Below are 9,667 nucleotides of genomic sequence, written 5' to 3'. Positions count from 1 at the left end.
ATATGATTCATTCATTTTTTTTGCTTCTAGTGTTAAAACTCTTGCTGTTTTGCCGGTTTCATCTTGCAAGCTACGGCCCTGGTATAGGCTTGTAGATAAGGCATTTTGTCCGCATAGTAGGCGGTGTTTTCTGGTCATTGGTGTGTATATGAGGTAGGTTGTAGTTGAGTTTGTATTGTGGGTAGTATCTGTGTTAATGATGGAGGTGTTGGTTGTGGTCGTGCTGAGGGTGTTGATAGTATTACTGCTCTTGGAGGTGGTTTGGTGAATCATTGCTCAAAAGAAACTCCTGCTTAATTCGAATCTTCCAACTTTTTTCCCCGTTAGCATATTTTCTCTTCTTGGACACTTTTTACCATTTAGTTTATCCCATTTTCGCATTTGTCACATGACATGTCTGAGTGGTTCGAGGCTGGAAGCGATATGTCTTAGGAGTGGGTTTGGCCTTGTTCCAATGTTATTTTTTGTTTTCTTGAGGCTTTCTGTTGCTGTTATTCGCTGATGTAGTAGCCCTGTTGTCTTTGTTCCTCTTGCACAGAAGGAAATCTAAACTCTCTCTCTCTCTCTCTCTCTCTCTCTCTCTCTCTCTCTCTATATATATATATATATATATATATATATATATATATATATATATATATATATATATATATATATATATATATACATATATATATATATATATATATAGTAAACAACAGGTTGTACGATGAAATTCCAGCTATATTCTATACACAGTCATACAAACTCGGATATATATATGACTGTGACTGAGTGTGAGTTCACGCCAATCATAAGCTTGAACAAGGCCGAAATGCATTCAGCGCGTTCTCGTTAGTTGCTTCTGAGAGTGGTCTTCGTATCACTCAGATATTATTGTGTTTTTAAACACTATAGATGTATTTTACTTCTGGAACGAATACGGCACTAACTTGTTTTTCAACTATATATACATTAAATATAATACAAAGATATCCGCACACACACACACACACACGCACACTAACACGCACGCACGCACACACACACACACACACACACACACACACATACACACACACACACACATACACACACACACACACAAACACACACACAAACGCAAACACATTCATGTGTGTGAGTGTGTATGTAGATATATATATATATATAAAGGTTCGGGTATAGTATATTACACCACGATAGGAATGTGTTCTGTGGGATTTTTGTCTGATCAAGCCGCAATTAGTTAATCCAGTAGGTATAGAAATAGAGATGCTGTGGTGAAGGTTTGATTTTGAAGAAAGCGATCAAAGATGTTTGGTCTATCAATGTATCTATCGCGAATACTGATAAGTATGGGTAGTTGTAGAGTGTGGTAGTTCAGAGTAGCAAACGTGTAGGCCTCTATGCTTGAAGCGTCGGTAATGAGTGAATATATATGCTTGTTTCTCTTTCTCTCTCACTCCGATCCTTTCTTTCTTTCTTTCTTTCTTTCGTTCTTTCTTTCTTTCTTTCTTTCTTTCTTTCTTTCTTTCTTTCTTTCTTTCTCTCTCTCTCTCTCTCTCTCTCACTCTATCTATCTATCTATCTATCTATCTATCTATCTATCTATCTATCTATCTATCTATCTATCCTTTTTTCTCTCTCTCTCTCTCTATCTATCTATCTATCTACTCGCGTGAGAGACAGAAAGTGACGTGTTTGTTGATATATTTCAATGACATATGATTGCAAGGTTGCAAGGCTACCAGGAATATAGGTACTCTGATATAGATAAATAAATAGACAAAGGGACAGATGAATAAAAAGAGAGAAAGAGAGAAAATAGAGAAAAACAGAGAGAGAGAGATAGAGAGAGATATAGAGGGGGGAGAGAGAGAGAAAGATTCAACAAACAGTAAACAGTGAAGAGGTATACAGACATTAGAAGAGTAGATAAGAATAACTAAGAATAAATAAAAACAGATAAAGTAAATCGAAGAATGTATATTTGTATGCATTTGCGTAAAAGAACGTCTACATTTAAGTATGTCTTCTATTAATGCAGGTTGCCACCTGTCTTGATAAGCACACACACATACATACATGCATACATACATATGGACGGACGTACATACATACATACATGCTTGCATGCATATATGTATATATATATATATATATATATATATATATATATATATATATATATATATATATATATATATACATACATTTATATATGTATATGTTTTCATATGTATATACATATGCATGTATACATGCACATTTATACATACATAACATACATACATATCTATGTATATATATATATATATATATACATAACATACATACATTCATATATACATATATACATACACGTATGTGCCCCCAAAAGATATATAATTAAATCCATTTCGCTTTTAATAAAGAAAAAGGAAAAAAAAAGAAAAGAATTCTTTTAAGAAATCCATTTATTTGGCAGCTGCATCAGAAAGAATTGGTGTAATGATGCAATCCTCTTTTATCTTACTTAATATAGTGATGGATCCCCTGCAGCTATTCAATGCTATTCTTTCTTACAACAGAATCCACATTGTGTCTGAAAGATTTTCATCAATGCAATCTGATTAAGAAGGACTTCCTTCTCACGTTACGAAATATATAGACACGCGCTACACACGTATACAAGCACACATACACACACACCCACAACACACCCACAGCACACACACACATACACACACACATGCACACGTACACAAACGCATACACATTGACGCACACATATGCGTGAATGTTGTACATGCAGGTATATATATTTAAAAAAACACACACAAAGGTAAGTATTTGTCTGTCTGGAATGTTGTGAGCTGCAGACGGATGAATATTCTCGCAGATTATCAGCACAAAACACACACACACACACACACACACACACACACACACACACACACACACACACACATCCATTAAATATCTGTGTATGTGTGTGTGTGTTTGTGTGTGTGTGTATTTGTGTATGTGTGTGCGTGCGTGAGTGTATATATATATATTTGTGTGTGTGTGTGTGTGTGTATGTATGTATGTATATATACGTCTGTATGCATATGTATGTATATTCTTATGTATGTATATATATATATATATATATATATATACAATTTTTACAAGAAAATGGAAAAACAGGCTTTAATTGTAAAATACAACAACTGTTTCTGTGCCGTGGTATGAGCTTTAAGTTGCTGGGTTTTCCTTCTCATATCATTACATAAAACTATTTTATAAATAATAATATAAATATGATTCAGTATATATATATATATATATATATATATATATATATATATATATATATATATATATATATATATATATATATATATATTGGTTGATAGATAGGCATACACACTTGTGTTTGACGAAGTCTTCTAATTGCTTTGTCTTAATTTTCCAAAACTTTGAATCTACTAACATAGTGAATTATCTCGCTTGTTTGTTTTTAGATTTGAACACACATACACACATACATGCCTACACACACATATACATCATACACAACGCACCTTCGAAAATTTTTTTACTCAATCTGCCGACCACCCCAACCATTACTTTCTCTCGGTTTTTGGCTTGACCCTGAACAACATTCCTTCCACCCCTCGTTTCAAGAGAAAATAATAGACCATCCTTCTTTTGCAAACTTTCACCTATACGGCTTAAATTTCCATCCTTAATTTACTTAACCTACACTTACACAGCAGACCTAAGTCCTTTCCCCAACATTGATACGTGTATAACAAAAGAAATATAACCACAGATATAATCCTAGCCTAACAGGCCTCATAATATACGCACATGTGTTATCCAGGCATAACACACTTCACATACACAATATAAACACACTCATACATAAAGATGTAGCATACATATACACACTCCATACACACATACTTTGCATCACATACTCACGCGCATGACACACACCATCGCTTCATACGCAATTTTTCATTATTATCTGTTCTAAAAACTGCAAATTTATTTCTATAACACACACCTACATCACCTCTCGACGTACATACAGGGTGGATGCAACTCGCACGTGAGTATGGCCATCACTCACAATTTTTCCTAGATCAGTGATTCCCAACGTGGGGCATACGTCCCACCAGCGGTGCCTGGGAAAATTGTGGACGGGCGTGGTACCGTAGTCGCCAGGTACAAAGTTCTCATTAAAGTTCTCATCACTTTTTTTTTTTTACCTTAGACAATAATGTACTTTTTTTGTATTCAGTACTTAATAAAAGAGTTATCTGTAGATTCTTTTATATTAAATAATTGTGATAAAGTATTAAAAATAATTTTTTTTCCAACCACCAGTAGGGAATACATTTTTCTAGGAAGTTATATTGGGGCCTGGGGGAAAAAGGTTAAGAAACACTGTCCTAGACGTTAAAGACAATGTGTATTTGCAATGCTTGCACTGAAATTTAATGTCAATCACAACTTCCACAACATTGCTTAAGCTCCATATACAAAACCAAGTAGTCCATAAACAAGATCTCCGGCTTCGCAATGAGGGGAAAGCTGACAGGCTGTTTTTCTTCCTTCCGGCTTGATACGGTTGTCGGTTTACCTGCTGAGAGCTCGAGCATATAACAGGTTGTACCACCATACCTACCTACCTACCTACCTACCTACGCACCTACATATATACATGCATACCATAATTCTTCGGTATTTTCTTCAATAATTTCTGTCACCTTGGTTGAACCCACCACAAAGAAAAAGAAGAAAATATGGATCACCTCACTTTTTTCTCTTGTATTCAACTGTCAAGTGTATACACGTGTGTGAACTTTACACTTCCGAAATTAACTTTTTTCTCCCGCATATCTATGCATTACTGGATACTCCACAGCTGTACACAACCATAACATTTTTTTACAACTGTAGATATACTTCATTTCGATCATGCTATTTAATTTACGCATGTACACATACGACTCAGCACCAACGCATACTTATATCGTGAAGAAATGCACTTGTGGTATTCTCTGAATGATGCCCAGAAAAAAAAAACAATGTATATTACATGTGCAAATGACGAAACCACATCACAGTACGTCGCAATGCTGCCACGTATGTGTGTGTGTATGTGTATGTATAAATTATCGAAAGAAATATATGCTTATTTAAAATACAATTGGCACAATACTTCTACATATATGAAATATCCTTTGAAGGAAATCATATATAATTCAATAAAAAATATACGCACTTTATGTAGAAAAATACACATACACACATTCTTTGGGAACATGAAGTAAGTAAAAAATACAAGACAATAAAAATGAATAATCATTTAGGGTTTTTAATCTTCACTTTTTATACATATCTCTATTTCTTTTATAGAATATGGCATCATTACCATTACCTTTCTTTTACGAACCTTAAACGCTTATATATATTCTTCCTCATAACAATTCAGTACTACATTTACAGATAATTTTTATGCTTCGTTCAGAATTTGGATAGTATTCTGAAAATAGCTGCAAAGCACGAGAATTTCATTAGCATGTTCTGATAAGACTTTTATTTTTAAAACTGATTGTGGAGCAGTCTCTTTTTCTCTTCCGAATAGGACATTTGCAGTTCTGCCGACTTCCAACAGGTTTCATAGGCGAGAGGCTGGATATCAGCATGCAATAAATCATGATTATCACCTGTATAAAATTTCTACAAATACATCTTCCTATGCCGTTTGTACAGAGCTATTGCTGATTAAGAAGATTTCCACTATCCTATGGTCGACATTAACTAAATTTGAACGATTATTTCCCCTAAAGCTATTGATATATGGATGTTTAACATACATATATCAATAGGTTTAACATACATATATCAATACAAATATCCTAAGCATCTTTTTAATGTTTTTATTGCGTGCATAATGCAATTTTTCTCGGAATTCTTTAACGGACTCATGTTTATTATCAATAGCTGTAATCAATTAACTTAAAGTTCTAGGATTATATGCTTTGAAGATAGACACACAGGTCTGTTATAGTTAGGTTGTATTGGTTGGAATAAAAAGGGCTTCAACAGGTGAATCGAGAATTGAAGGATGATCTAAATCTAGAGCATTGTTCAAAAGCTGAAGCGCCTTGGTTGGTCTCGAAATTATTCTTCCAGCAATAGTGTTTCACAACACAGTAAAAATGTTCACGGTAAAAATGTTCAGTAAACTAATCTTGCGTAACTCTGGTTTTTATCCGTTACCTTCCCTTACCAGAGGAAAACTAGACTTGGAAGTGTCTTTCTTAGAATACCACAATTATAAACAAACAATAGTTTGACTTTCAAGACTTCATTTATCAATCCCGAAAGGATGAAAGGCTAAGTCGACCTCGGTGGAATTTGAACTCAGAATGTAAGGCGGACGACGTGCCACTAAACATTTTGCCCTATGTGCTAACGATTCTACCCGCTCGCCGCCTAAATAGTAATAATAATAATAATAATAATAATAATAATAATAATAATAATAATAATAATAAAAATAATAATAATAATGATGATGATGATGATGATGATGATGATGAGGAGGAGGATGATGATGATGATGATAATAATAAATGCCTTTATGCAGTACCAGGCTATGCGCTAATGCGATACCAGGCAATGCCCTGATGCAGTACCAGGCACTGGCTCTCGTGGCTTCTGATCTTAACTGATTGGAAGTGTTATCATGCAGATGCTTTGTTTTGGTATAAAAGATGGGCTACAGCAAATATTCTGCTCAGTACCACAGATTTGTTTGTCAGTTGTTCGACGTTTGTTTGACCTTAACCAGTTGAGCATGAGCAAATTTCATGGCGAATAGGTTTATCAGTGTCATTCAACCTTTGAACTAATTGCAGCTTATATGGTGTAAACAGCAGCCGCCTCCTTAAGATGCGCCAAACAGTTGTCCACGGGAGCTGAAGTTCTTGACTGGCTATTCTGACTGATTTCTGAGGGCTGCGCTGGAAGGTTTGCTGAACTTGTTCAACCGTATCATCTGAAGTTGAGGGGCGTCCAGTTCTCTTTGCCGGGCACAAACACCCCTCCTCCTTAAATTTTGCATGCCAATTCGAAATCAAAAGTCTGTCTAATGCCTGCTTGGTAAATGTTGTATGAAACTTGCGTTGAACACGTGTCCAGGTTCAGTGTTAGCGTATTCTAGGACGCAAAATGACTTTTCATCTTCTGTGAATGACATTACTGGATCTGAAAAGAGACAAAAAACAAAATTAGATTTAATTAATTAAATTAAAATTAAATTAACAGGAGAATGTTTGACACTTTTAGCTTTTAAATGGTACCAGTTCAATCATGCTACCATTTGTTGTTCATGATATAAGAGTTCATAGAATGTGACATAGACTTTTGATACATCCTGTATACATACATACCTATACATACATACATGCATGCATACATACATACATACATGCATGCATGCATGCATACATGCATACATACATACATACATAGGAAGCGAAAACTTTGGGAATATTTTTTGATTTGTGTCAATTACCTATGATTGAAATTTCATCAACATCGGAATATGATTCTAAATAAAACTGTCCGCCATACGGGAACGTGAAACTCTGAGTAACAGTTTTTGTGATATTTTGCTGCTTTTTAATAAAGCATATTACTCTACCTCCAATATTCGAGTACTATTTTTTTCCACCTTGTTTCGCTTTTATGTGCTTACTCTGGTATATATATATATATGTGTGTGTGTGTGTGTGTGTGTGTGTGTGTGTGTGTGTGTGTGTGTGTGTGTGTGTGCGTGCGTGCTTGTGTGCGTGCGTGCGTGCGTGTGTGTGTGTGTGTGTGTGTGTGTGTGTGTGTGTGTGTGTGTGTGTGTGTGTGTGTGTGTGTGTGTATTCTTTTATTCCTTTATCTTTTTACTTGCTTCAGGCATTTGACTGCCGCAATGCTAGAGCACTGCCTTTAGTCGAACAAATCGACCCAGGACTTATACTTTGTAAACTTAGTACTTATTATATCGGTCTCTTTTACCGAACTGTACGATGTATTACGGATCTATAGCAATTGGAAGGGTGTGACCCAACTCAAATAAACATTAACAACTGTGTGACGTGAGGGCTGAGGGGAAATGAAAATGTCCCCTCTGGAGTTTGCCAATGATTACCATGCCGATAGGTAACTGAACAGAATGAATTTTCAATCTATAAATCTCTTTGAATGACCAGTCACTTATCTGGAAAGGCCTTGAAATTAATGTTACCATCTGGGGACTATCTCTGACCCAGTGATAATAAAAAAGACTCAAAGGAGGTCCACAACCAAATAAATTTACTCAAAGTAACACTTTGCAACTGAATCAGTGGAGGCAAAGATGGCTCTCCTTTACTTGACAATTTATGCGCCACATTGCAGAAATCACAATCTAAGCATATCTCAAAGCAAGCTCTTACACTGTTGTACCATTGAATGACAAATAACATTCATCTTGTATCCTCGGGTGTCTCTACAGCTTCCAAGACTACAATTGTATTCGTCTTGGCTTAGGAAAAATGACAAATTTCTGCAAGTTAAGCCCTCATTAAGGGGTCTTATTAACCTCCTAAAAAGTTGAAATTTTAGGAATATTACTTCATTTGTGTCTAATATCTATGGTTAACAGCAAAAATATATGAATTTTCATGAGAATTATGGCCTTATTTATGCCCACTTACTTTCAAACATATACTGTATTACATCCACCATTATGCATAGAATATAATTTCTAAATTTCATACAGATCCATTCAGTACTTTTGACCTTATTTTGGATCATAAAGAATGACTAAAATTTGGGAATTAGGGGGTCTTAGAATCCTAATAGGAAGCCGAAACTTTGAGAATATTTCTTGATTTGTGTCAATTACCTATGGTTGAAATTTCATCAGCATCGGAAATTTATGAATTTTCATAGTGAGTTCTGCCCCCTTTTACCCTCCCGCCACCCAATTCTAACCAAACACACTGCATTATACCCACCCTTATACATTGAATCTAAGTTCCAAATATCATAGGGATCCATTCAGTAATTTTCGTCCATGAAAGATGATTAAAATTTGAGGGCTAAGCCCTCCTTAGTGGGTCTTAGAATCATTCAAAGAAATGGAACTTTTCGGTATATTTTTCAATTTATTTCTAATACCCATGATTCAGATTTCATCAAAATCCGAAGCATATGAATTTTCACGGATGGTTCTGCCCCCCCCCTTTATGCCCCCTTAAAATGAAACATATAACATTGCCCTTCTTCCAAAGCTTGGTTTTTTGTTCCAAATTTCATTAGGATTGGTCCAGTAGTTTTCGAGTCTATAAGTAACACACGAACACAGAGACATTGACGTTTATATTTTATATATATATATATATATATATATATATATATATATATATATATATATATATAAACTGATAAGAGTAGATATTAGAACTTGATCTAGCCACAAGACTGATATATATATATATATATATATATATATATATATATATATATATATATATATATATAATGTAAAGATAAGTATATTCTACCCCTACGGTTTCGAGGATAAGAGTTTCGTTTCTTGATAAACTGAATCACCTGCTTGTTAAATTTGCGTATAAGTAGCTGGACATTCCACTGACACGTG

At 34.8% G+C, this 9,667-nt stretch overlaps 1 long non-coding RNA gene across 1 annotated transcript in view; it reads right to left on the bottom strand.

Moving 5' to 3' along the window:
• Positions 1 to 5,319: 5,319 nt before the first annotated feature.
• Positions 5,320 to 9,667, bottom strand: part of LOC149137859 (uncharacterized) — a 135,868-nt gene continuing 131,520 nt past the window's right edge. Inside the window, exon 2 of the long non-coding RNA XR_016244015.1 lies at positions 5,320 to 7,233. This is a non-coding gene — a long non-coding RNA (uncharacterized LOC149137859). The remainder of the gene's footprint in view (positions 7,234 to 9,667) is intronic.

The sequence above is a fragment of the Octopus bimaculoides genome, chromosome 1 (genome assembly GCF_046866305.1).
Source record: "Octopus bimaculoides isolate indiv1 chromosome 1, ASM4686630v1, whole genome shotgun sequence".
NCBI lineage: Eukaryota > Metazoa > Mollusca > Cephalopoda > Octopoda > Octopodidae > Octopus > Octopus bimaculoides.
Note: the sequence above shows the minus strand (reverse complement) of the source record. Positions and strands in the feature narration are given on the sequence as shown.